The sequence below is a fragment of the Anguilla anguilla genome, chromosome 19 (genome assembly GCF_013347855.1).
Source record: "Anguilla anguilla isolate fAngAng1 chromosome 19, fAngAng1.pri, whole genome shotgun sequence".
NCBI classification, from domain to species: domain Eukaryota; kingdom Metazoa; phylum Chordata; class Actinopteri; order Anguilliformes; family Anguillidae; genus Anguilla; species Anguilla anguilla.
In genome coordinates, this window is record NC_049219.1 from 11,041,422 (window position 1) to 11,067,159 (window position 25,738).

Genomic DNA, 25,738 nt, shown 5'->3' on the forward strand with positions numbered 1-25,738 from the left:
GTGTCCCTATGTCAGATGATCAGACCGCTGTCACATCGCATCATATTGTGGTTGCGGCAGAGAATTGAATTATCCCCCTTTGTTTTGGCAATTTACAGTTCTTTGACAAAACGCCAAAAAAGTTATCAGTTTCCAAATTGTAATACTTACAAGTTGTCTTTTGCACATGTTGGCATACACAGAAAATAGCTGGCAATCACATTCGTGGGTCGGTGATGATAAACAAAATGCATTATGGGTATCTCATCTGTACAGACACATCTTGAGGACGACACATAAAGGACTACACATTGGAATTCAGGCCCCTTTCATTAGTTTTTACACTCTTGCCATTGAGAGCCCAAGTCCATTCCTCTGCTCAGCTGCTGGACTGCTGTTACCTTAAACCCATAACCAACCAACGCACGCACGCACTCACAAAAGAGCAGGCTACAGATTTAGGCTACAAAAACGTACTCATCCTGTGATCACAGTTATGTAACGGCGACTTTGCTACCCCTACTGCTGACCCTGTGCCTCTGTCACTCCCCGCTGATTTGGTGCCACACCCTGATCAGCTGCTGATGGCCTAATTGCCTCCACCTGCCTTTGGTCCAACACTGGCCCTGCTTTAGCTGAAGAAGGACATTCTCATCTGTCGAGGTGACGCTTGAGACACACTGTTTTCTGGCTTAACGGTTGGCGGTTTCTGTGTTCGCAACCTGGTGCGCCACTGGCTCGATTAACTGTCCATCTCATGGTTCATCGTTGCGGAGGAAAACATCATTCAAAGCAAAGAGAACTTCAACAAACGAATCTCCTTCATGCACAGGTGAAGGTGACCAAGATGGGGTGGAATGACCTGGAGAACTTTGTCCAAAACCAGGTGCAGCGGGGGGGGGGGGGGGGGGGGGGGGCTTGTGGATGGCCTGTGCTTAGTGGGGGATGACGGGCCTACGTAAGCAAGTCAATACTTGCATAACCCCGTTTGTTTGAAGACCCAGACATACGTTGGAGTTCAGGCCCCTTTCATTAGTTTGTACACTCTTGCCATTGAGAGCCCTTGTCCATTCCTGTGCTCAGCTGCTGGTCTGCTATAACCTTAAAGACACACCCAAGCACCCACGCACGCACGCACGCACGCACGCACTCACAAAAGAGCAGGCTACAGATTTAGGCTACAAAAACGTACTCATCCTGTGATCACAGTTATGTAACGGCGACTTTGCTACCCCTACTGCTGACCCTGTGCCTCTGTCACTCCCCGCTGATTTGGTGCCACACCCTGATCAGCTGCTGATGGCCTAATTGCCTCCACCTGCCTTTGGTCCAACACTGGCCCTGCTTTAGCTGAAGAAGGACATTCTCATCTGTCGAGGTGACGCTTGAGACACACTGTTTTCTGGCTTAACGGTTGGCGGTTTCTGTGTTCGCAACCTGGTGCGCCACTGGCTCGATTTACTGTCCATCTCATGGTTCATCGTTGCGGAGGAAACATGACTCAAAGGAAAGAGAACTTCAACAAACGAATCTCCTTCATGCACAGGTGAAGGTGACCAAGATGGGGTGGAATGACCTGGAGAACTTTGTCCAAAACCAGGTGCAGCGGGGGGGGGGGGGGGGGGGGGGGGGGCTTGTGGATGGCCTGTGCTTAGTGGGGGATGACGGGCCTACGTAAGCAAGTCAATACTTGCATAACCCCGTTTGTTTGAAGACCCAGACATACGTTGGAGTTCAGGCCCCTTTCATTAGTTTGTACACTCTTGCCATTGAGAGCCCTTGTCCATTCCTGTGCTCAGCTGCTGGTCTGCTATAACCTTAAAGCCACACCCAAGCACGCACGCACGCACGCACGCACGCACTCACAAAAGAGCAGGTTACACATTTAGGCTAAGAAACCATGCTCATCCAGTGATCACAGTTATGTACAGAAACACTGCTACCCCTACTGGCGATCCTGTGCCTCTCTCTCTCTGTCCCTGGTGATCTGGTACCACACCCTGATCAGCTGCTGAAGGCCTAATTGCCTCCACCTGCCTTTGGACCAACATTGGCCCTGCTTTGGCTGAAGAAGGGAATTGTCATCTGTCGAGTTGACGCATGAGACAGACTGTTTTCTGGCTTAACGGTTGGCGGTTTCTGTGTTCGCAACCTGGTGCGCCGCTGGCTCGATTAACTGTCCATCTCATGGTTCATCGTTGCGGAGGAAAACATCATTCAAAGCAAAGAGAACTTCAACAAACGTATCTCCTTCATGCGCAGGTGAAGGTGACCAAGATAAGGTGGAATGACCTGGAGAAGCTGGCCCAGAATCAGATGCAGTGGGGAGGACTTATGGATGGCCTTTGCTTAGTGGGGGATGACAGGCCTAAGTAAGCAAGTCAGTACTTGCATAACCCCTTTGTTTGAAGAACCAGACACACGTTGGAATCAGGCCCTGGTCTTAAAAAGCCACAATCTCTGCTGGTTTTTGTTTTCACCCTCAAATCAGTACCCGTTTCAGACCCAAGCAACCAGGTGAAGTGAGCATGGTTCATCATTGTGCAGGAAAACATCATTCAAAGCAAAGAAATCTCCTTCATGCGCAGGTGAAGGTGACCAAGATAAGGTGGAATGACCTGGAGAAGTTGGCCCAGAATCAGATGCAGTGGGGAGGACTTATGGATGGCCTGTGCTTAGTGGGGATGACAGGCCTACGTTAGCAAGTCAGTACTTGCATATCCCCGTTTGTTTGAAGACCCAGACACACGTTGGAGTTCAGGCCCCTTTCATTAGTTTGTACACTCTTGCCATTGAGAGCCCTTGTCCATTCCTGTGCTCAGCTGCTGGTCTGCTATAACCTTAAAGCCACACCCAAGCACCCACGCACCCACACACGCATTCACGCACGTGCCAAAGAGCGAGCTACAGCTTTAAAACACACCAAAGAACTCAGACTCATTCTATCGTAACAGTTGTTATGCACTGGTGACGTTGCTACCCCTACTGGTGATCCTGTGCCTTTCTCTCTCCCTGGTGATTTGGTGCCACACCCTGATCAGTTGCTGATGGCCTAATTGCCCCCACCTGCCTTTGGACCAACATTGGCCCTGCTGTAGCTGGAGAAGGGAATTCTCATCTGTCGAGTAGACATTTGTGGCTGTCCTACCATTTCAGACAGACTGTTTTATGGCTTAACTGTCGGTGGTTTCTGTGTTAATCTGGTGCTGCTTCTTTTATGGCGTTTCCATGTACCTCTAATGTTCAGTTTCTTTTTTTTTTTTTAATGTGCGCTTTTGTTTTGGTTGCAGATTAGAATTATTTTGTTTATCCTCGGGAGTAAGAATAACTACTATAGGGGTTCATTCCAAACATTTTTTTATTTTTCAAATCCCTGCTTCTTTTCCTCGTGTCCCTTCCTTGCTGCATAGCTCCAGCTAATGGAGGACATGAGCAGGAGATGCATGGTTGAGATATGAGGACGGAGGAATCGAGGGAACAGGTATTAGGTCAGGGGTCTGTAACCCTGGTCCTGGAAAGCCACAAGCTCTTCTGCTTTTTTGTTTTCACCCTAAAATCAGCACCCGTTTCAGACCCAAGCAACCAGGTGAAGTGAGCTAACTGTGTAATCAACTGCTCTAATTGATTAATTAAGTGCAGAATCTGTGGCTCTCCAAGACCAGGGTTACAGATCGCTGTAGTAAGCAAATGGAACATCCTTGCTCGATCAAGCGTCTGTTGAGGTGACATCAGTACCTAATGACGCGTTGCACCGCTGTATCACCTGTCACTGGGCTAGTATCAGATTGTAAAGTTATTTCTTTGCATTATTGTCAATGATTTCCGCCCATGGAACGTGACAGATGTGAAAATAAAATTAGAAATAGCATAGATGTTGTCCTTCAATTACCCTGTATCTAAGGTGTTCGACTAGCACTGCCTCAATAAAATAGATAAAATAAGCGATTGAAATGAATCCCTGGTCTGAGTAGTCTTCTTTAGGCTCAACTTTGGTCCACTCCTATCACACCCAGTGCCTAATGACTATTTGTATGCATTTTATATTGTTGTGTGTCACTTTGAAATAAACATGTTTGGGACGGCACGGTGGTTAAGTGAAACTTAAGTGGTGTGCGGGCCTGCCTTGCAATGGATCGGAGACCTGTTGAGAGTACAATCCTGCATCTCACTCACTGCATGCTTGGATAGGCTCCAGACCGCGCCCGCCCCAAGGAATGTCTAATCACCATCATGCGCACCTGAAAGCGTTTCTGTGTTCTGTGTTCGTTTCCTGCATCTCATTCAGGTGTGTCTTGGGTGTCTGTGATCTCATCTTCTTCTACCCTCTGAAGCAGCCGTGTGTCTACGACGATGTAGGTGGCGCAACGGTATCGTCGTTGTCTTTCAATGCCAAGGTTCCCGGTTCGATTCCCGGGTCCCCTTTATGTTTGTCTTGGATGTTTCACACTGTACGCTTTATAATGCTGAATAAGAGGTGGGTAGCTTGGGTGCTGGAGTGGCTCAGCGGGTAAGTGTGCCGGTCTCAGAAATTCTGAAATTCTGAAATTGTGGGTTCAAGCCCCACTCCTGCAATGTGCCTTTGTCTAATCCCTGTTTCTCATCCACAGGTCCTGATGCGTGAGCAGATCCAGACGGTGTCCGAGAGGGTGTGGCGGCGGCGGCAGCGGAGGCGGAGAGGTAAGTTGGGGGGGAGGGGTAGAAGGGGGGCGCTGGCCCCCCGGAGGAGTGGAGGAGGAACGGTGGGGGTGTTGGAGCAGGGGGGAAGAGAGAGGGGGGAGTCTTAGTTTGCTGGCCGGGCCGGCCCCCCTATATATAAAAATTATATAATATAGGGGGGCCGGCCCGGCCAGCCAGCAAACTAATACTCCCCCTCTCTCTTCCCCCCTGCTCCAGCACCCCCCACCGTTCCTCCTCCACGCCTCCGGGGGGCCAGCGCCCCCCGTCTACCCCTCCCCCCCAACTTACCTCTCCGCCTCCGCTGCCGCCGCCGCCGCCGCCACACCCTCTGGGACACCGTCTGGATCTGCTCACGCATCAGGACCTGTGGATGAGAAACAGGGATTAGACAAAGGCACGTTGCAGGAGTGGGGCTTGAACCCACAATTTCAGAATTTCCGAGACCGGCACACTTACCCGCTGAGCCACTGCCGACCTCTGGCTCCAGGGCTGCAGAGGGTAGAAGAACCAGTGAGACCAAAGAGGCCCAAGAAAAACCAAATGGAACACGCGGGATCGAACTCACGAGCTTCGCATTCAAAGACATCGACAGTACCGCTACGCCACCAGTCAGGCAACAGAACCAAGGGTGCTGCATCGGGTAACAGAAGATGAGAACCCAACAACACAAGAATATCTAAAGTAGACGCGAGATTTGAACACCGAAGCTTGGGTTCCAAAGACGGCGACAGTACCATCGCGCCACCCGCAATCGAGCCGAGGCAGAGACGTTTCAGATGGTAGAGGAAGATGAGAACAGAGAACCGCAAGCGAAAAAGAGGCCAAGAACAAGGCTCGAACCCTGAACGCGCTGCATCGCGAACCGAAGACGACACCACTAGGCCACGGTGGCCGTTACGCTCGCGCCAGATTTTTAAATATTTTGCTGTGCAGAACTGGAGTTTTTCACAGGAGGGGAAGGTGAGACGCATTACAAGTGACACAGCCTGCTTCAGTTTTCATCGCGCCAAGTATTTCAGTTCTTGAGATGATGTGGTTAGCCTGCTTTTTCTTCTTCTACACATAGAAGAAGAATTACATTGCCATTACATTGGTTTGTAATGTTGTGTTGTGAATTATCATTTTTTTTTTTTTTCTTCACAAATGAGTCATTTAGAAGTTTTAGGCAACAGTGAAGCAGAAAAACAATCTTGGGCTCCAAATGGCAAAGGGCGTAGCATCCTACCCACACGAGGTGTAACCTGTGCCCCCAAATTATTTAATCTAAAAACAGGTATATTTAATTATTGTGCACTCTTAGCCATCTAATTAATAACAAATTGGGAGTTCCCCGCTCAGGGTAGTAAACATGTACAGGCAAACAGGCATGGTAGAGAGGGTGTCCCTATGTCAGATGATCAGACCGCTGTCACATCGCATCATATTGTGGTTGCGGCAGAGAATTGAATTATCCCCCTTTGTTTTGGCAATTTACAGTTCTTTGACAAAACGCCAAAAAAGTTATCAGTTTCCAAATTGTAATACTTACAAGTTGTCTTTTGCACATGTTGGCATACACAGAAAATAGCTGGCAATCACATTCGTGGGTCGGTGATGATAAACAAAATGCATTATGGGTATCTCATCTGTACAGACACATCTTGAGGACGACACATAAAGGACTACACATTGGAATTCAGGCCCCTTTCATTAGTTTTTACACTCTTGCCATTGAGAGCCCAAGTCCATTCCTCTGCTCAGCTGCTGGACTGCTGTTACCTTAAACCCATAACCAACCAACGCACGCACGCACTCACAAAAGAGCAGGCTACAGATTTAGGCTACAAAAACGTACTCATCCTGTGATCACAGTTATGTAACGGCGACTTTGCTACCCCTACTGCTGACCCTGTGCCTCTGTCACTCCCCGCTGATTTGGTGCCACACCCTGATCAGCTGCTGATGGCCTAATTGCCTCCACCTGCCTTTGGTCCAACACTGGCCCTGCTTTAGCTGAAGAAGGACATTCTCATCTGTCGAGGTGACGCTTGAGACACACTGTTTTCTGGCTTAACGGTTGGCGGTTTCTGTGTTCGCAACCTGGTGCGCCACTGGCTCGATTAACTGTCCATCTCATGGTTCATCGTTGCGGAGGAAAACATCATTCAAAGCAAAGAGAACTTCAACAAACGAATCTCCTTCATGCACAGGTGAAGGTGACCAAGATGGGGTGGAATGACCTGGAGAACTTTGTCCAAAACCAGGTGCAGCGGGGGGGGGGGGGGGGGGCACTTGTGGATGGCCTGTGCTTAGTGGGGGATGACGGGCCTACGTAAGCAAGTCAATACTTGCATAACCCCGGTTGTTTGAAGACCCAGACATACGTTGGAGTTCAGGCCCCTTTCATTAGTTTGTACACTCTTGCCATTGAGAGCCCTTGTCCATTCCTGTGCTCAGCTGCTGGTCTGCTATAACCTTAAAGACACACCCAAGCACCCACGCACGCACGCACGCACGCACGCACTCACAAAAGAGCAGGCTACAGATTTAGGCTACAAAAACGTACTCATCCTGTGATCACAGTTATGTAACGGCGACTTTGCTACCCCTACTGCTGACCCTGTGCCTCTGTCACTCCCCGCTGATTTGGTGCCACACCCTGATCAGCTGCTGATGGCCTAATTGCCTCCACCTGCCTTTGGTCCAACACTGGCCCTGCTTTAGCTGAAGAAGGACATTCTCATCTGTCGAGGTGACGCTTGAGACACACTGTTTTCTGGCTTAACGGTTGGCGGTTTCTGTGTTCGCAACCTGGTGCGCCACTGGCTCGATTTACTGTCCATCTCATGGTTCATCGTTGCGGAGGAAAACATGACTCAAAGGAAAGAGAACTTCAACAAACGAATCTCCTTCATGCACAGGTGAAGGTGACCAAGATGGGGTGGAATGACCTGGAGAACTTTGTCCAAAACCAGGTGCAGCGGGGGGGGGGGGGGGGGGGGGGCTTGTGGATGGCCTGTGCTTAGTGGGGGATGACGGGCCTACGTAAGCAAGTCAATACTTGCATAACCCCGTTTGTTTGAAGACCCAGACATACGTTGGAGTTCAGGCCCCTTTCATTAGTTTGTACACTCTTGCCATTGAGAGCCCTTGTCCATTCCTGTGCTCAGCTGCTGGTCTGCTATAACCTTAAAGACACACCCAAGCACCCACGCACGCACGCACGCACGCACGCACTCACAAAAGAGCAGGCTACAGATTTAGGCTACAAAAACGTACTCATCCTGTGATCACAGTTATGTAACGGCGACTTTGCTACCCCTACTGCTGACCCTGTGCCTCTGTCACTCCCCGCTGATTTGGTGCCACACCCTGATCAGCTGCTGATGGCCTAATTGCCTCCACCTGCCTTTGGTCCAACACTGGCCCTGCTTTAGCTGAAGAAGGACATTCTCATCTGTCGAGGTGACGCTTGAGACACACTGTTTTCTGGCTTAACGGTTGGCGGTTTCTGTGTTCGCAACCTGGTGCGCCACTGGCTCGATTTACTGTCCATCTCATGGTTCATCGTTGCGGAGGAAAACATGACTCAAAGGAAAGAGAACTTCAACAAACGAATCTCCTTCATGCACAGGTGAAGGTGACCAAGATGGGGTGGAATGACCTGGAGAACTTTGTCCAAAACCAGGTGCAGCGGGGGGGGGGGGGTGGCTTGTGGATGGCCTGTGCTTAGTGGGGGATGACGGGCCTACGTAAGCAAGTCAATACTTGCATAACCCCGTTTGTTTGAAGACCCAGACATACGTTGGAGTTCAGGCCCCTTTCATTAGTTTGTACACTCTTGCCATTGAGAGCCCTTGTCCATTCCTGTGCTCAGCTGCTGGTCTGCTATAACCTTAAAGACACACCCAAGCACCCACGCACGCACGCACGCACGCACGCACTCACAAAAGAGCAGGCTACAGATTTAGGCTACAAAAACGTACTCATCCTGTGATCACAGTTATGTAACGGCGACTTTGCTACCCCTACTGCTGACCCTGTGCCTCTGTCACTCCCCGCTGATTTGGTGCCACACCCTGATCAGCTGCTGATGGCCTAATTGCCTCCACCTGCCTTTGGTCCAACACTGGCCCTGCTTTAGCTGAAGAAGGACATTCTCATCTGTCGATGGTGACGCTTGAGACACACTGTTTTCTGGCTTAACGGTTGGCGGTTTCTGTGTTCGCAACCTGGTGCGCCACTGGCTCGATTTACTGTCCATCTCATGGTTCATCGTTGCGGAGGAAAACATGACTCAAAGGAAAGAGAACTTCAACAAACGAATCTCCTTCATGCACAGGTGAAGGTGACCAAGATGGGGTGGAATGACCTGGAGAACTTTGTCCAAAACCAGGTGCAGCGGGGGGGGGGGGGGTGGCTTGTGGATGGCCTGTGCTTAGTGGGGGATGACGGGCCTACGTAAGCAAGTCAATACTTGCATAACCCCGTTTGTTTGAAGACCCAGACATACGTTGGAGTTCAGGCCCCTTTCATTAGTTTGTACACTCTTGCCATTGAGAGCCCTTGTCCATTCCTGTGCTCAGCTGCTGGTCTGCTATAACCTTAAAGCCACACCCAAGCACCCACGCACGCACGCACGCACGCACTCACAAAAGAGCAGGCTACAGATTTAGGCTACAAAAACGTACTCATCCTGTGATCACAGTTATGTAACGGCGACTTTGCTACCCCTACTGCTGACCCTGTGCCTCTGTCACTCCCCGCTGATTTGGTGCCACACCCTGATCAGCTGCTGATGGCCTAATTGCCTCCACCTGCCTTTGGTCCAACACTGGCCCTGCTTTAGCTGAAGAAGGACATTCTCATCTGTCGAGGTGACGCTTGAGACACACTGTTTTCTGGCTTAACGGTTGGCGGTTTCTGTGTTCGCAACCTGGTGCGCCACTGGCTCGATTAACTGTCCATCTCATGGTTCATCGTTGCGGAGGAAAACATCATTCAAAGCAAAGAGAACTTCAACAAACGAATCTCCTTCATGCACAGGTGAAGGTGACCAAGATGGGGTGGAATGACCTGGAGAACTTTGTCCAAAACCAGGTGCAGCGGGGGGGGGGGGGCTTGTGGATGGCCTGTGCTTAGTGGGGGATGACGGGCCTACGTAAGCAAGTCAATACTTGCATAACCCCGTTTGTTTGAAGACCCAGACATACGTTGGAGTTCAGGCCCCTTTCATTAGTTTGTACACTCTTGCCATTGAGAGCCCTTGTCCATTCCTGTGCTCAGCTGCTGGTCTGCTATAACCTTAAAGCCACACCCAAGCACCCACGCACGCACGCACGCACGCACGCACTCACAAAAGAGCAGGCTACAGATTTAGGCTACAAAAACGTACTCATCCTGTGATCACAGTTATGTAACGGCGACTTTGCTACCCCTACTGCTGACCCTGTGCCTCTGTCACTCCCCGCTGATTTGGTGCCACACCCTGATCAGCTGCTGATGGCCTAATTGCCTCCACCTGCCTTTGGTCCAACACTGGCCCTGCTTTAGCTGAAGAAGGACATTCTCATCTGTCGAGGTGACGCTTGAGACACACTGTTTTCTGGCTTAACGGTTGGCGGTTTCTGTGTTCGCAACCTGGTGCGCCACTGGCTCGATTTACTGTCCATCTCATGGTTCATCGTTGCGGAGGAAAACATGACTCAAAGGAAAGAGAACTTCAACAAACGAATCTCCTTCATGCACAGGTGAAGGTGACCAAGATGGGGTGGAATGACCTGGAGAACTTTGTCCAAAACCAGGTGCAGCGGGGGGGGGGGGGGGCGTGTGGAGGGCCTGTGCTTAGTGGGGGATGACGGGCCTACGTAAGCAAGTCAATACTTGCATAACCCCGTTTGTTTGAAGACCCAGACATACGTTGGAGTTCAGGCCCCTTTCATTAGTTTGTACACTCTTGCCATTGAGAGCCCTTGTCCATTCCTGTGCTCAGCTGCTGGTCTGCTATAACCGTAAAGCCACACCCAAGCACCCACGCACGCACGCACGCACGCACGCACGCACTCACAAAAGAGCAGGCTACAGATTTAGGCTACAAAAACGTACTCATCCTGTGATCACAGTTATGTAACGGCGACTTTGCTACCCCTACTGCTGACCCTGTGCCTCTGTCACTCCCCGCTGATTTGGTGCCACACCCTGATGAGCTGCTGATGGCCTAATTGCCTCCACCTGCATGTTGGACCAACACAGGCCCTGCTTTAGCTGAAGAAGGGAATTCTGATTAATTAAGTTCACGCTGTCCTACCATTTTATACTCACTGTCTTCTGGCTTCACTGTTGGCGGTTTCTCTTTTCACAGCCTGGTGCTGCGATGAACCTGTAATATTCAGTTCTCCCCCCCCACCCCCCAAAAGAAATACGTCATGACAGCTGAGAAGGTGCTCTACCCACCATGGCTGCCGAAAGCTAAACTAAGATGAGGGTTCTCTGAAGTGCACCACTGGCTAGGTTAACTGTCCATCTCATGGTTCATCATTGTGGAGGAAAACATGATTCTAAGGGGGGGGAGAGAATGTAAGAGACATATTTTTGGAGAAAAAGGTTCGGAATAAGACTCCATAAAGAGCTGGAGAGTGTTCAACATGAAGAACAAAGCAGACCCGGCTTCATGGCCACAACCGTATCCTTGGGGCATAACACGCTGCCAAGGATTAATTATCACCTGGAAAGTTCCTCGTTAAATCCTTCTGTTGGTTGGAAACCTTGAGAAATCCAAGAGGAAACGGGAGCCATTTGTCCCTGCCAAGATAAGTTAAGGTTGTTTGGCAGGGGGAGGAACTGTTTGGATGGCAATTTTCTTTCAGCTGAGAATCAAATGAAAATATGTTCCATTGATGAGAAAAAAAAAGAATTCAAAGACAGCAGTTGTTGTGTAAGTTTGGCTGTTATTAATAAATTTTAACAACAAAAAAAACCACGTATCTTTTCTCATTTCTTGGGCTCACCCACCGCAGCGCGCTCGCCCTCAAACACTCCGCACAGCTCAGGGGCTTCCGGGTCCTTCTCTCTTTCAGCGCTTCTTTTGAGGAAGGGGGGGGGGCGTCGGTTCCAAGGGACTTGCAAGGTCACTGGGCTCGCGGTCGAGCTCGAGCGACCGTCCCGCTTGCTTAGCGGTAGGCGAGGGTTAAACGTTGCCGCGGCGTCGACTCGAACCGTGCAAACGGACGCTGACCGGGACAGCCCTTCTGGGATTAAAAAAAAAGGCTAATTAACCAGGGCGCCCTGGGCCACCCCTCTCCTGCTCTCTGCCGTCAGCACAACTCTCCCCCACGCGGGACTTGAGTTTATCTGGCTGTGCCCTGTAAAATTATTAAGCTTTAATTACGATGACCACTCCGACACGTATACTGGCAAGACAAATTGTGGGCAATGAGATAATACTAAGTGGTGACAAACAGCTCCCCCCCAGGGACTAATAACTCCTCAGCGTATCCGACCGCATCCACTGTGGGCTTCACTCGCCTGCAGTGCTGGCCTGCGTGCCTTTTAAGAGCCATTTGGACAGCTCTTAAAAAGAGCTGCCCAACACACACGCACACAATTAAGAATGCAGAACAGCTAGACTACACTTAATAAAAAAACTCACAATATGTGACCACAACACTTAATCAGCATTTGCCCAAAATCTTCCAATATGTTCTTATTAAGTTAAAACAACCACATGCTGCAGTATTCGTCCCAAAAGACCACTTGCTTGGTTTAATTAAAATATGCTTCCATGTGCTATCCCACCAGTATTTCAAGCATCGTTTCATAATGTGTTTCAATAATGGTTCATAATTATATTTCAAATCAGTAATAGAAAAATAATAAACAGTAATAATCATTTTTGTTTTACTGTATACTTCCAGTTCCACACAGCCAGTCAGGTACGATCCGACACAATAAGTCTTATGCAGTCAAAATGTCTCCATCATTCAAAACCATTGCCTGAAAACCTCTCCACGCCACCATTGACGCCCCTTTAATTCATTTTACATGAAGCTGACACGCTAAAGGCCCAGGTATGGGAGGGCTCTGTGTAATCACCAATGCGGAGAACCCCGGTTACACACCTGCGCACTCAGCACTTTCTCCGCAGGAAACACCGCTCAGCGGTCCGCCGATATCGACAGAGCTCCCGGGCTGGAGTGCGAACGGCTCGCCGTCGACGCGGACGCGAAGCAAACCGCGCCTTCGCCGGATTGACCCGGCAGTGAGCCCGCGGCAATGCAGACGCGTTCCTTAATGGTGAAGCCATCTTGTGAGAGCATAAGCTAATGAGCGAATAACGAGCCTGCTAAAACAGGCCTACATTATCCGCCGGACTGCGGATGATGCTGGTTCACGCGGGGACAGCCAGCGTTGAGGGAAGTGCTACATCAGCAAAAGCATACTGCGCCCTGAGTTGACCCACTTTTCAAATATTCTACCACTGCCCCCCCCCCCACACCCCCCCAATGCCCCCCCCATAGAAAAATTCCCACCGCCACACCCCTACATAGAAAAATACACTATATTCATCCCAGACCCTCCCCCACACGTCCATATATTTAAGGGATTAAGCTCATAATATAAACCACGGTCCTGTTTGTTGAGACAAGAATGTGACTGCGTGTCATCCCAATTAAGCGTTTTATATGCTGTGTGCGGCTATGAACTTGTTGCTAAGAGACAAGCTTAGGCTTAACAAGGAAAGCAAAGTGAAACTTCAAAGTGACAGGGAAGAGAGACACATTATGGCATGATTTATGATTGTGTGTCCAGTGGGACATAATTCGAGCTCGAGCATGTACACACACACTTTTCTACAAACTTGCACTAACAGAGTTGATATGATAGCCTATCTGGAAATACATATACTTATTCATCTAATACTTAAATGCTGCAGAAAATGGATGCACAATAAAATAAAATAAAAACTACTGAGAAAATATATTTGTGAACGACGCAATCCTTATCTTTGCCAGCAGTGCAACCTAAAAAGACAAACTGTATAGAAAACCAAGACACGTACTGAAAACTGACACAAACCAAGAAGACCCAGCAAACAGCCAATGGCTCATTTTCAAATAATACACCTGAAACTCTTACCCCTCAGAATGTTTAACTGCTGAGCACAAAGCAGCATCACAATTACCTTCCTTACCAGATAAGGTGGCCCACAAAAGCCCCACCGTTCCCTCAACAGCAGTTCTTTATTCTGGAAATGCAATCAATTGCGTACTTAATGCCTCGAGATCAAATATTTTTCAGAAGCTGTGGCGCTCACTTAAGTTGCTAACGCAACAGCAAGGTGACTTCCAAAATGTAAACTAATTTATCCTCAGAAATATGCACAGATGTCCAGTGGCCACTGTATTTTTTAGCAAGTCAGAAATACAACTTAACCCGTTAAGGTGTAAGATAAACCTGCGATTGGAATGTTCTTAAATTAACATTCTAATGCTGCAATGGAGTTCTAGAACACTGACTCAGAATTCTGAAAAGATATTCCAGAAACCTTAAAAAGGTCAAATAAAGCAAACCCCCATGCAAAAAAATATTGTTACGATTTCATTCAGACTGTGTGGGATGAATTCATAATTAAAATAAAGGTGTGTTAAATCACAGGAAGCATCAGCTTGTGCCAAACCAATTAGAAAACTATATGATATGTACATGATCCTACATTACAGAAATAGAACACATCTCTTTGTAGCCAAAACACATGACCTTGAAAAATCGCACCTTCCCACAGTGGTGTTAAACACCCATCAAAAAAAGTATGCAAGAGGAAATCAGCAACACCTACGAAGTACACGCTCAACAAACGCAATGCAATCAATTAGGCTAAGCACGTAATTAGGCAGAGTTAACGCGCCGATCGTTTCGGCAACCGTGAAATTAATCCTGGAAGGTCAGAGAGCGCAACTAAATAGAAAGCGGCGGTCGTCTTGACTCTAAATCTTCTCCAAAGAGATCGGATTAAAAGAAACGAGCATATATCTGCTCATCGCTATTCATTCTGTGCCAATCACATCGCTAGCAGAATACGTTTACATTCAATTTACGGTTGCACAGCACGTCCGTACAGTGATTTAGAGTGAACCACGATACTTAAGTCTTGAGCGCTTGATGCGATCGCAAAAGTTTTCTGACTGGACCAGTTCTTTGTCTCGACTTCGTCTTCGCCTGCGTAAGCTCCCCTGTCGGGTGACAACAGCACAGGCATGTCCTTGTTCAAATCTATCAACTGTCAAATCCCGGCCTCCCATCAGCGCCTTAATCTAATCCTAACCCTGACCCTACTCTCTACAGTAGAGAAACGCTGCAGATTAATACTGTCACGTGATTTGATCAGCTACATGTCCACGGTAGTACAGACCCAGCAGCAGATAGGATGGTCTGCTGGTGAACCGTTTAAATTATATTCACAAGTCAACTGAAACAGACAAGCACCTGGATGTATCAAAAGTTTTGACTGGCCTTTCAAAGACTTTCAAAAGGCATTTTGTGTGCTGGACCCTTCCTGGAACCTGTAGCACCCCTTGCCTGCGGGCCATTGCCCTCTCTTAGTTTTTAAGAAAAAAACGCTGGAAATCTGCCTAGAAATAGTAAAACCGGGTATAAATTCACAGGGTCCATTTTAACAAGGAGCCAGCTAAGCTAAATTTTACAGGATAATTCAGTGTTCATTTAAAGGAGGTTGCAGTTCTATTACGAAGCGTTACTTGCGAGGCCCAGTATCTCACCAGAAATGGTGGCAATATAATAAAGCTATTTAGTTGAGTGTTTAGGAGGCCTAACCATTAATGGCCACCAGAGAAACTAAATATGGTGAGCTACAGCTTCATGTTTATTCACAGATAGTATAATTCGAAAACAGTTCTACTAAAGAAAAACTAACCCAATGTCCTTCCACCTGTCCATGCCACTTTCTGCACCCACCCCAACACCCACCCACCCACCAACTAGACAAAACTAAAGGTAAAAGAGAAGGTTGATGTCAAACATGAACCAGACATTATAACTGTAATTAAACTTTGATGATGACGACGACGACGACGATTAGCAATCCAACAGACTTTCTTCTTCAAGCATCTAACATACTAAGACTCGGGGTAAAAAAACTGGTTGAGCCGTGGGAAACGTCATCAAAGAGCGTCTGCTCCGACTTCCTCCGCAGTGCTGTGATATAACCATTACTCCGCAGTTCCTGTTTGACAGTCACCCTGTCTGCAGGAACACTGTTGCCACGGCGAGTGCTGATTCAGACGCAGCTAGTCTCACGTCATCAGGAGCCACCTAGATCAGCTGCGCTTTTTAATGAGGAACACCATTTTGTTGCGTCTGCCTTGGACACCGAACTCACAAACGTGTGTAACGCTCTTAGGGAGGGATTTGCTCCATTTGGTGTGTGTGCGCCAGGGAGTAACCAGAAGCAGTGAATGAGACCTGTAATAATTGAGGGCACCTCAGTTGTAGTCCAATCTCTTTGCGTGGAGGTAACAGTGCCCTGCAACCAGACGATTGAAAAAAATGGCACCGTTTGATAAAAGTTTGTGGAGTCCTGTTTGTCCTGAACTCAGCCAATTTGAAGTTTGGGGGGGAACGCTGATGTGTTTCTTTATGGACCATAACTGAGGAACAGCGCTGATAATCAACGGTTTGACATTCAGTGAGAAATAAAAGAAAATACAGAACTACTCTCCATGAAAAAGTTGTTTTTTGTTTTTTTTTTGGAATGGAGCTGGAAACCCTGTCATTTCTGACTTCCCACCCTGGCTGATTATTTAATAGCGCTGTGATGTTAAACTGAAAGAAGGGCTGTCAGCGCACACAGCTTCAGTATCCTTATTCAGAGGGACTCACTATTACAAATACGGTAGAATCATTTTGACAGTCTCAGTAAAAACAGTTAAAGGCTGCCAATCTTGTAATTGGCGCTGTCTGGAGTCACTTACCTCACCAGCGATGAGAGGAAAAATCCTGCAAAAGTTCATTTTCCACTTTGCTGAAGCAACACAGTTTAAAAGCTCATCTGTCTGAATTTAGAAGGAAATCAATATCTGATTTAATTCAAAGGCTAACGATTCTCGATTTCTCTTAGGCTTTGCAATTTGGCTAAAAATTACAAAAATTAAAATGATCTAGGTTTTTGAGACATCTCGTAAATGGCCACGTTGCAAAGAAAAGAACATTCTGTTAAAACATCTTTAATACAGCAAGTAAATTAAGCTTAGGGTGGATATTGGCTCAATTATATGTTTATATCAATGTAGTTTTTCTGCCAAAGGACAGGGTAATTACAATGAGCAATGGCTATCCAGGCAGATATTAACCCTGTATGAGGCTTACAGCAAATGTATACGAAGTACTGTACAAACAGTTGTTGCCATTAATTATGATTGTTATTATTATTATTATTATTATTACCTTATTTAGTTTAGATTTTGCCATGCCCAGAAAAAAAAATGTGTCTTTGCAAGCTCATTACCAGCCTGCTGCAGAGTAGATGGGTGTATCTGATGGACTCCTGACTCTTGTTGCAAATAAAGCAGGTCAGAATGTTTTCAGTGCATATTTTTATGAGTGTGATTATTTTGAGAAATATCTCCAGATTCTCCACACATTTACAGCTACAACTGTAAGGAAGTGATTCCATTTGATGTTACCTGTGTGCAAGTCAGAATTCTATGGTCCTCATGTCACACGCCCAATTCGAAGACAGTGCAAAAACGAAAAAAAAAAAAATATATATATATAAATAAAATCACGATTGAGACCAGATCTGAAATCAATTATTGTAAATCACAGTGATGTCCCAATTATGTCACAAACTGAAGAACTCTAAAGCCTCTACATCAGATTGATCTTCTCAGAAGCAGTTGGGGTGACATTGACAAAAAAATAAATTAAAAAATCAATTACACAGGCCCACCTGTTATGCTGGAGTTTTCCAGTCCACAAACATTTGAAAGATACTTAGCAGCTCCACTAAACATCCTGGCAAATCATAAAAGTGGAGGGACAGACATTCGTCTCGATTCACTGGGAGCAGAATTCAAATCTAAATCCATGGCTCTGCATTTCTAATTACAGATAAAATCCACGTAACCACTTCGCTCGGTAGTATGAGGCATTTTTGCAGAACACCTGTTTCTTTGGGACAGGACAAACAGATGTCCTTGACCAGTCTGGTGAAGTGAATATTGATGTGTATAAGGCAGCTTCATTGGGAATCACGTTATGAACTTTAAAAAAATAAAAAATAGTAGTTCTGGTAAATGTAGTCCTGTGCCGATTATTACATAAGTGCATATACAGGTAAAAGGGTTAGAAAGTAGAGATTTATATACTAATAGTAATGAAAATTTGACCCTCTGGTCAAATAAACCCCAATGCCCCAGTGCAGTGACGGGGACACCAGATCTGGCTCTCGCAAACTTGCCACCAAAAAAAAAAAAAAAGGTTTTATTGCAGGTTAAAGTACGCGCAGAGGCCGAAATTTAGGTTTGGGGAAAAGCAGGAAGGCGCTCTGTGATTTCCTGTTTAAAAGCACTCACCACAGCCCAGACCTCCTAACTGATGCTGGCTGGCTGTGACCAGGGCTGGGGAGATTTGAACAGGTCGGAGTTCCTCAGGTAAGTGCAGGGCTGCTGCTCGGGCCCCAACTCTGTCATGTAGCGCAGCGACCTGGAGAGGAGGAGGAGAATGAAGACAAGCAGGTGAGTACAACTGAGCAACATCAGAGAGAGAGAGAGAGAGAGAGAGGGAGGCAGAGAGAGAGTAATAATAACACACAAGCAATGACACAATCTCCTTATTTTCAATGTATCCTTTTCTTAATTATTGTTAAGTGTTACATTCACAGTTTCACCTCATTTACACATGACATTTCACAAGCTAACACACACACACACTCACACACACACACACACACACACGCGCGCGCGCGTGCACACACATACACAAAGTTGTATTCTGTTCATGTTTATTGTTTGTTGTACTCATGCTTTGGCAATATGTATATATACATATGTTATGCCAATAAAGCTTATTTGAATTAGAGAGAAAGAGAGGGACACACAGAGACAAAGAGAGATCAGAGTGAGAGAGAGACAGAGACAGACAGAAAAAGAGAGAGCGAGAGAGAGAGAGACAGAGAGAGAAAGAGGTTGGAATGGGGAGAGAGGGAAGGGGGAAGAAGAGAAAGTGAAATGGGGAGGCACGGAGTCAGAGAGACAGGCCAGGAAAGGAAAATGTCTGCATTTCTCCCAGAATAAAATCGATATCGGGAAGCCTTTATAGAGCCGCTATGACAAGCCGCTTGGACTTCCATGACAACGGGGTGCCTGTGCGTCGCTGTCTACCATGCACCCCGCTGTCAGGGGAAAATTACAAGACCAGGGATGCATGGGGCTGCTCGGTGATAGAAGAGGAGGTAGAGAGGTAGTGAAGGTCACGGGAGTGCATCTCGTATAGAGTCAATGCTGGAGTGCCTTCAGAAAGCAATAACTCTACCTAAAAAGCATCCGGAGCAGCTAAATAGCTCTTAAGCACTAACTGCATAATACTAATAACAATAAACAATACATGCACACAAAAAATAATTAAATAATAATAATAATGTAATTGCGGAGAGCTCAAGGGGTTCAAGTGTTCCGTTCAAGCACCTTAAATCAAAGTTCGGAAAACAAAACTATCAATCTAAAACAAGAGGACGTTAAAAATGCACTTAGAACTTAAGTAAAATTTGTGAAACAAGCAATGTAAAAACTGCATAATAAAGAATTTTTTTTTTTTTTTAATGATCACATACTGTTTAAAAATATATCTTTAAAGATGACTTGAACCTGGGAAGACTGCAGCCCTGATATGCTCAGGCACTGAAAATAGCCTGTCAGCCTCTGTTTCTAGACAAGCTTTTGGGACACACAGTAAGCTTGGAGCAGAGCATCTGAGCTGAGCACACCCAAGTATCACAGACGGGCTGTCTGTGGTCCTGCAACTCTGTGAGTGGAGCTGTCTGTGGTCCTGCAACTCTGTGAGTAGATCTGCTTGTGGTCCTGAGGCTGTGTGTGTGTATCTGTCTGTGGTTCTGCAGCTCTGTGAGTGGATCTGTCTGTGGTCCTGCAGCTGTGTGTGTGTATCTGTCTGTGGTTCTGCAGCTCTGTGAGTGGATCTGTCTGTGATCCTGCAACTCTGTGAGTAGATCTGTCTGTGGTCCTGCAGCTGTGTGTGTGTATCTGTCTGTGGTTCTGCAGCTCTGTGAGTGGATCTGTCTGTGATCCTCCAGCTCTGTGAGTAGATCTGTCTGTGGTCCTGCAGCTGTGTGTGTGTATCTGTCTGTGGTTCTGCAGCTCTGTGAGTGGATCTGTCTGTGATCCTGCAACTCTGTAAGTAGATCTGTCTGTGGTCCTGCAGCTGTGTGTGTGTATCTGTCTGTGGTTCTGCAGCTCTGTGAGTGGATCTGTCTGTGATCCTCCAACTCTGTGTGTGTATCTGTCTGTGGTTCTACAGCTCTTGCATGTGAAGAAAATAATGGAATATTGCCGCATCCTCCACAACTAAAATGAGCACAGAGGATGTTGTAAGCTTGAAATGGAAACCATGGCAAATAAAACAGCGCTCCTCCTGTCAATGTCTTCCACCTTTCCACCTTTCCACCTTTCTCAGGGACCAGCACTCCTCTCACTTCTCAGCAATTAACAGTGGAGAACAAAATCCAACCGGGCCATAGAGGTCATAAGGTGAATAACTTTTTCTTTACTTTTGACATCTGCCAGCACGAAAAGCTTCTTCCACGGAATCATGGCAGCACTGGCATAATATAAGAAACTGCATTCAATTTACTATTAGATAGACCAGCAAAGTAAATGTTCTTGAGATTCAAATAATGGCACAGCTGTTTGCTATCAATGTATTTGTTAATTCTTACACATATTCTGTTCCTGTGCTATAAAAGTTTACATATATGCAAATGAGAGGCCCTTCTGCCTGCATTAAATGTGTCTTCACACCAAAAGCTTGGGCAGAATATTTGTGAGAAAAATTCAATAAAAACCTTTTGACCAGCTTTAATATGTTGCAGCTGGGAAAATTAGCATCTAATGCAAAATTCGAACCTATTTAGATAATTACACCATCATTTATTTATTTAACAATTCTAATTGCTTAAAGCAGAATTTCCCCGCCAGAGATTTGCAGAGTGTTTTATTTACGTACCCGACTCTGAATCTCATTCACATAAAAATCACCGCCAGAACAAGAACTCCGTGAACCAGACCGGTGGAACGACAAGGTGCAGTTTCTCATTCTGAAATAGGAAATAAACAGCAGCCTCACTGCCGTGTTCAGCTGTGGAACCATGAAGGCCAGTACCTGCACCTCTGTACAACCCCCCCCCCCCCCCAGCACCCTCCAAAAAACACAGCTTCTTCGAGCATCACCGTGCTTAGTGTGACATGATAGGGTGCACGCAGGCTTCATCATTAACAACTGGCGAAATGATAGCTGGGGAGTTTTTTGGTGATTGTGAGAGAAAAGTTCTTTATTATTATTTCTTCTTTCCCCGTCTCCGCTCAAAATCCAGCAGCGCCTCGGTTAAAAAAAAAAAAATAAATAAAAATTTAAAAAAAACTATGAATATTTATCACGCTTGTTAACAAGGCAGAATGCATAAGAGATGACCGAGGGAAGCTCGGATACACTCCGGGGCATCTGCCAAAATAAAAATCCCTAAATAGAGCAGCCGGCATCAGTAGGGAAGTGGGGGGTGGCATGGGGGTGGGGGGTGTATAGGGGGTTAGAGGGTAACCCACTGCTCAGACGGAACTAAGCGACCCATCAAACACGACTGAAGCGCTGTTAACTCACAGCAGAGGCCACTTTGCCGTTTAAAAAAAAAAAAAAAAAAAATTTTTTTTTTTAATTCTCCATTTCAGGAGCCGTATGTTCGATGATCTTGTTCACGGTTCCACGAAAGACAGGCGCCAAAAAACAAAGTTGAGGATAAATTTTTTCCCCGTTATTCACGGTGGAAAAACCCAAACTGGTGCGTCCGACACGAGCGTCTGAGCGTGAGAACTGCTTCAGGGAAGAGGCTCCCATAAGGGTCATGACTGAAGGACCTCTGCCCAGAGCCCTCAGTTCCCTTTACATAAAGGAAACAATGAAGACTTTATGACACTGATAATAGTTTGGGGGCTTTTTCAGGTCTGAAGTTATACGGTGTTTCACATGAACGCACAGCTCATCTTACCTGACAGAGGGGAACGAGCTGTAATTACTGGGGGCAGGGGGGTTCGGGAAAGTCAATGTCAGTACTGTCAGCTTACACTCAGAGAAAATGCTATCTGCGCAAACATTGCCATGATTGTCCTTATAAACCTGTTAAAGGTCACGCAGCTTATTGTCATGAAGAGCGTTTGTCTCTCTGCATTCTCTCAACGTGGAGAAATTGATTTGTGTGAATGGTGCGGGTAACCTGTCAGAAACTAAATGCCTCAGCGCAAATAGCCTCATGCTGCTGTATTTATTTACATAATTGTCCATTTAGACATCCGCGTTTCAGAATTTGATAACGCTACAGAACTTTGAAAAGGAAAAGGAGGGCTCACTGAATTTTGCTAATGGTATACTAATGCAGTCAAGCAGCAAATATTTTAAAAATCCCATGAAAACTCAGAGAACCCCCACCCCTTATGGAAGATGGCTCTCTTGCTGTACAGTATGTGTGTACACATCCCTACAAGGGACTGTTGCACCATGGAAACAACATTTTGGTCTCCATGGCAACACTGAGTTTGGTATCCAATGGGTGGCTCTTGCACTCACAGCTGAACACCAGACAAGCATCAACATCACAGAGAAAAGTGACAAACTCCACACCAGCCCGTGGGGCTACAGAGGAAATCTAGGCCTCTTTGAATGTCCAACACTTTGGGGGTGGGTAGCTACACTCAGATCAACACAATGATGAGCTGGATGAGGTGTCTGTCAGGAAATCAAGCCTACAAACACTGTAGCCCACAAATATCTGTCTATTAATAAAATGTAAAATAAATATCCATTGCAACATACCTAAATTAGGCACTTTGTAAACCCATGTAAACAGTTCATACACACACACACACACACACAAAGCTGTACGTCCCTGCCACCCCTGGCCAGAGTGTATGTTACGACAGATTCCTAAGTGAACAGAAGCTGACCCCACCTGAGCATAGTATACAGTTCTGTACAAAGTTAAACGTGGTAATCTTTACACAGTTTTGTAATGCACTGTCGCTGTTTGTTTGCATGTGTTGCATTCAAAATAATAAACTGAAGTGAATGTGACAAATGCACAAGTTTCGGCACCCTGCCAGGAAGTACTTAGTAACACTTAGTAACACCTGCTCTGGCAGATCCATAACAGCGTCCAGGCATTTCCTGCAGTCACTGAGGTGTTTCTGTTCAGTTGATTTTGGAACTTTTTCCCACTTTTTTCCACACAGAACTCTTCTAGCTGAGAAACATTTGCGGGTGTCCTTGCGTGCACTGTGTGACTGAGATCTCCAACACAGGTCACCTCAGGGCTTGGGGGAGCTAAAGGTTTCTGGGCAAAATGTCTTGGTGCTGGCTAGTGTTCATGATTCCACTGACCAGAACACAGTAAGATACACTTTTGACCAGGAGTGGCCTTTTTTTTTTTTTGCATACAACTGAAAACAAACACACACACACGCACGCACACACACACACACGCACTCTCTCTCTCACACACACACACACACACACTCTCTCTCTCTCTCTCTCTCTCTCTCTCACACACACACACTCTCTCTCTCACACACACACACGCACACACTCTCTCTCTCTCTCACACACACACACTCTCTCTCTCACACACACACACACACTCTCTCTCTCTCTCTCTCTCTCACACACACACACACAAACACACACACAGATGAAATGTGACAGTAATCTGAAGGTGGAGGCTCTTGTGGAGGGGGGTTTGTTCTGCGCAGAGGAGGAGGAGGAGGAGGAGGAGGAGATCAGTGCTGAAGTGGCACGTAATTGCGGAGCCCCGCTGACAGCGAGCTCAGAGAAATGTAAACGCCGCCCGTCCCAAGACCCCGGCGCCGAAAACATCAGCATTTCAAGAGACGCGCATCCCAGAATGCACTCCAAACGCGCATTATAAACAGCCGCCGGTTCAACTCCGTTATTCTACATTTCAAAAAAACTGCATATTAAATCATATTAAAAAAAACAACAATTAGCAATCATAGATTCAACATGGCTATCTTTACCACACGACAACATGCATGAGGAACATTCAGTTTCAGTAGACACACAAACCATTTAGCATTTAGCTCCAAGTTAAAACATATTGTTTTTATATAGTTATATTTTTTGTAGTTGAAAATGGGGGGGGGGGGGGTTTGGTGGACAAAATGATATCCATAATTCTAAAACTTGTATGAGACAACACCGTGTATGTGTTAAAAAAGTTGAGAGTGAGTTTCTGGATACTAGTCAGCAACTGCACAGAATGCAGAGGAACACACTTTCAATCTCAGTGCAGCAGCATAACTGGAGAGAGAGAGAGAGAGGGAGAGGGAGAGAGAGCGAGAGTGAAAGACTTTTACAACCCCTTTTTATTGCCAGTTCAGGGTTACATGTTCAACTCATACTGACTACAAATACTGCATTTTGCAGTCGAAAAAAAACAAAACAAAAATGAAAACAACCAAAGCAAACCATCCAGACATATCAACAAAAACAGTATTCCAGAAAAAATTGTGAGTGTGTGTGTGTGTCTGGGTGAGAGAGATAGAGAGAAAGAGAGAGAGAGAGAGAGAGGATGAAGAGACAGGCTTCCAGCTGGTGAATCTGAGCAGGTCCCCAATCCCTCCACCCCTATAAAACGGGTCATTTAAGGGCAGTCACCGAGTCCCACAGTAAAAAGTTATCTACAGCAGTGACCTCATAGTTTACAACAAAAAAGGAGGGGGGGGGGGGGGGTTGGGGGGGGGGGATGTTGTTGACTGCAGCCAATTAATCTTCTGGGGCAGTGCCTCACAACCACAGACATGCAGTGTGAGTGACAGCTGTAATCCCGGGGGGGGGGGGGCTGGGGGGGGGGGGGGCGGTAGTGTCCCTGCTCCATTACCCACAGTGGAACATCCGTCAAAAGTGGATGAAAGTGACCCAGGCCGCCGTAAGGCAACACAGCGAAGGCAGAGTCCGCCAGAGAACAGGGCATCGGTAAGACAGACGGGGGGAGGGGGGGGGCATACGCGGAAAAGGACGAACGCCGTGACGTGGCAGTAAATGTCTGTGTCGTATGGCGATTGGATTGGAGAGGGACGTCCGCACACACGCGCTGGCGGCAGGTAAACGCACGACGGGAAGCAGGTTTGGCGGGAAGGGGAGGACGCGAGGTGACGTTCTCCTGACGGGCACCCGTCGTCTCGGTTCCGCCTATGCTAGGGTTGTGAGGGCTGAGAGGCCCAAAGCCCGAGACCCCCCAAAAAAACCAGCGCCCCCTACTGTGACGGCACTGTCAGAGCAACGCCCATGGCAGTCCACGGGGTGCTTCACCAGGGGCGCATTTTCACACAGATGCTAATTCTGTGGCTTCGATAAAAAACTGCGTTGCACCAGCTCTCAACTGCCCCCCTGGTCACATTTCAAATAAATCTGACAGGAAGTGAACACCACTCTGAGCCAAAGTCAATATTTCAAATAAAATTGACAGGAACTGAACACCACTCTGAGCCAAACTCTATATTTCAAATGAGGCTGACGGGAACTGAACACCACTCCGAGCCAAAGTCTATATTTCAAATGAAATTGACGGGAAGTGAACACCACTCCCAGCCAAAACCTCAGGGTTCTCACCCGCCAAAGAGTACCATCAACTAAAGCCAGAGGGAGAAAGTGAGCTGAAATGGATTTCTGGATTTAGAAACACAAAGTGAAAAGGGGGGGAAGAACATCTCCTGGCATATAAAAAAAAAAAGCTATTTTAGGTACAGATCCTTAAGGATAACTTAAGGATCATATAATAAAATGTGTGTGTCTG

General features: G+C 46.8%; 1 long non-coding RNA gene across 1 annotated transcript in view; it reads right to left on the reverse strand.

Annotated features, from left to right (window-relative positions):
• The window catches only part of LOC118219034, a 126,950-nt gene that overhangs the window by 36,531 nt on the left and 64,681 nt on the right, over positions 1 to 25,738 (reverse strand). Inside the window, exon 3 of the long non-coding RNA XR_004763640.1 lies at positions 18,225 to 18,354. This is a non-coding gene — a long non-coding RNA (uncharacterized LOC118219034). The remainder of the gene's footprint in view (positions 1 to 18,224; positions 18,355 to 25,738) is intronic.